Source organism: Labrus bergylta, chromosome 5, assembly GCF_963930695.1.
Source record: "Labrus bergylta chromosome 5, fLabBer1.1, whole genome shotgun sequence".
Classification (NCBI taxonomy): domain Eukaryota; kingdom Metazoa; phylum Chordata; class Actinopteri; order Labriformes; family Labridae; genus Labrus; species Labrus bergylta.
The window spans coordinates 7,950,155-7,953,552 of record NC_089199.1 but is presented as its reverse complement, the minus strand read 5'-3'; positions in this window follow the sequence as shown (position 1 = coordinate 7,953,552).

Here is a 3,398-nt window from a genome sequence, read left to right as displayed (position 1 = left end):
ACCTACAGTACATAATGAAAACGGCTACAAGGTTATAAGAAATGTGCAAGTTGTTTCCTCTCACACTGCCACAGCAACACTATATAATCTGTACATGAGGGAAGCAAAAATAAATAACACAAAAGTTACTTTCCCAAGTAACTAGTTTTTTGATGCAATAACTCAGTCACTTTCTGATAGTAGTAACTAGTAACTGTGACTAGTTAAACATGTTCAGTCACCTGACCATCTCTGGTCACTAATTGTAATATTTTTTTATAACAGCACTCATTTTCTAGTTGCCATGTGGAAAATAAAAAGGAGAAAGGAAAAATACTTATAACATTGTTTTTAATATATATTCATATTTCTTGCATGGTGATAAGAGTTGAAATAAAAGTTCATTTTGTGTGATTTTATGCAGACAGCTGCTGAATGACGAGTGTCACAGATGGACTGAATTCTTATAAATCATTAAGTCAACAACAAATATTGAAACTTCCCATGAAACAGCAGCCAAGTTGTTTTTCTCAGGTCACCTCTGGTTGTAATCTCCTTTCATTTTTTAAGTACTTAATACCATTCTAAATAAAAAAATCTTTATCTCACCAACTGTGTGAAACGTCTCTCTACAAAGACTTTTAATCTGTATTTTTTCGGGTTGTATTTTAATGTTGGGATTTTAGGTTTTGTCCATCCCAATGTAACAAAGCTTTTAATAAATTAACTGCATTATCATTGTATTATTTTTACGACGTGTATTACAAGGCATAAAGACGTGACAAAGGGTCTTTCTTTGAGCTGCGATAGCCTAGATATTTAATATGAAACAGATACTGTAATATAGCTTTCATATCCTTTGAGTAATTACATCAAATCTGTTGAAGCTCATTTTCAGTCCTGAACAGTCGTCTAAAATGGAATAAAACAATTGTCCTTAATACCCATCATTAACATTCACACAGCACACTTGTTACAGAGGAGCAGACACAAGGAATTAGACTTTTTGGATAGTGTAGGAGCCATTATGTGATTAAATTACCATTCATAATTTTTGATATCTGGTGCTTTTAGCCCGGACTGTCGCCAGGATAAACAGAACGCCTCCTCCATCAGAGATATGCATGTGCTGTATTGTAGCGTTATTCATTCAAATGAGGGTTTTAGGCAGTGATTTTGGAAGAGAAGAGACTTGATACCCCCACACTGTCACTATTAGACGTTTGTGTTTGTGTGCTTGATAATTTGATATGGTTTTATTAAGGTTACAGGCTGCATAGAGGAAACCAGTGTTAAAAGAAAGTTTAAGCAAACTTGTTCAAACTCAGATGTTTTCATGCAGTAAAGCTATTTTTTTCTCTATACTTTGTGCTCATTATGAATGACTCATGAGTCAAAGATGAAAAGCCACTTAAGTATAGATGTATTTAAGTTTAAGCTGCACCGGCATGATTAAAGTACACTTTGTTGGCCCTACAGTCCTTCGTATCAGTTTAACTCACTCCTTGTTTTTTCTCCTTGTAAAGAACTCTGCTTCAGTAAATGAGCTGAAGTGTATTCATCTCAGACAGGCCGGGTCATAAAACTCTCTGAGGCACCTTGTGAATCAACACACTCCTGTCTAATAGCTCACAAGTCTTGAGAACAAATACTGCAGAAGTCGTGAATGGATGTGATTGGTGGGTCTAAGTTTGGTATAAAAGACCAGAAAGTTGGTCCAAATGTCGCCCAGGTTGCTGATAAATCACTTTGAACATGCCAAAAACCTCCATAACTCTGTTCTCTTTGTAAGCTAGTGATTTGTAGTGGGCTCCATGTTTGTCAGCTTGGACCATAAATGGGCTAAAGTATGCCTGAGCTCAGAGACTTCTTGTAGTTTTGACCATAAATTGGATTGGTTATATCTTCTTTGGTGAATCCTTCCAGACGCCACGCAACGCTTATCTGGAGGTGAGTGAAATGGAAAAAAGTGAGTTTAGTTAGCCAAATGTATTCAAACCGCAAAGTGTGTCAAAGTATCAAAAAAAACAAAAAAACCTATGAATCTTCTATTATGTATTATCACTGATTCCTGAGTCATTATCATGTTTTTCTTTTCTTTGGTTAACCACCCTGAATTGCCTCTACCTTGCCTACGCTGCAGTTTTCCTGCTTTTGTCCATCCAGATAGAGTCAATTATTTCTATATTTCATTTATCTGTCACCAATTTAATTTGTGTAAAAGCATCACAGCGTTTAAAGTTCACATACACAACAACACACATCACTAACGTATCACATATCACCTCCAGAGAGAAAACAACTTTGCTAAGTGAAGCTGATAAAACATAACAAGGAAGCAATACATCATCCTAAAAGTTAAGCAGTTTGAATTGCCTCATGTGCTTTTTCCCCCCCCCATACTTTATTATTAGCATTTTCAAAGTTGAACAAATAAAAATAGGGCGGTCTAAAACATACATCAAAATTATCAATACAACAACAAAACAGATAAAAGATACAAGTAGTAATCAAACAAGATATACGAGACAGTAACTATACGAAAATAAAACATGGACATATGCAGACACATAAAATCACACACACAAATAGAATAGAATAGAATAGAATAGAATAGAAGTTTATTTATAAAGCACAAAAATACTCACACACATCTGAATGCTTACAATAATAACAGTCAAATGTGTAGCATACAGTCATTGTCAGTCAATCTACCATCCATCATGTCTAAATGTAATGAAAATATTAACCAGCTATTCAGGGATTTCTCGGAGGTCCAGCTCTTGTACATACATAAGAAATCGGTCCCATACCTCGCAAAATCTATTTTGGGAGCCATTCACAGTACATCTTATTCTTTCTAGTTTGGCCATATGAAGGCATTCTTTTATCCATAACGCATGTGAGGGGGGTGTCGAGGATCTCCACTTAAATGATATTAGGCGTCTGACAAGGAGGGTTACCTCATGTGCTCTTTTTAGAGATATGCATATTCTGCTGTAGCTATTTCTTCTATATTTTATTACATTTTGAGTTATCATCAGTTTCTATGAGCGGTTTTGCATCCTCTATAAAATCTTTATAATCAATATAACTGATGATGACTGTAGCTGTATAATAAATGTTTTCCCGTTTTTAGGGTCAATCCTTGCTTTTCATCAAAACATTGTAAGTGAACAACTTGTACTTCTATAAAGTGAATTCATGAATAACAAAGCAGCCGTTAGAATTCCACATCCAGCTGCTGCCAAACGATTAGAAACAAATACATCAGTAACACAGTGTCACAGTCTGCTGCTCGAAGACACATTAGCACTCCGGAGATATGCTAATGACTAATCAGGAGCGCTTCAAGGTCAGGCACTCGGGCAATTTACGTTTAACACGGCCATAGGCAAAACAAATCAATTTCCCAAGCC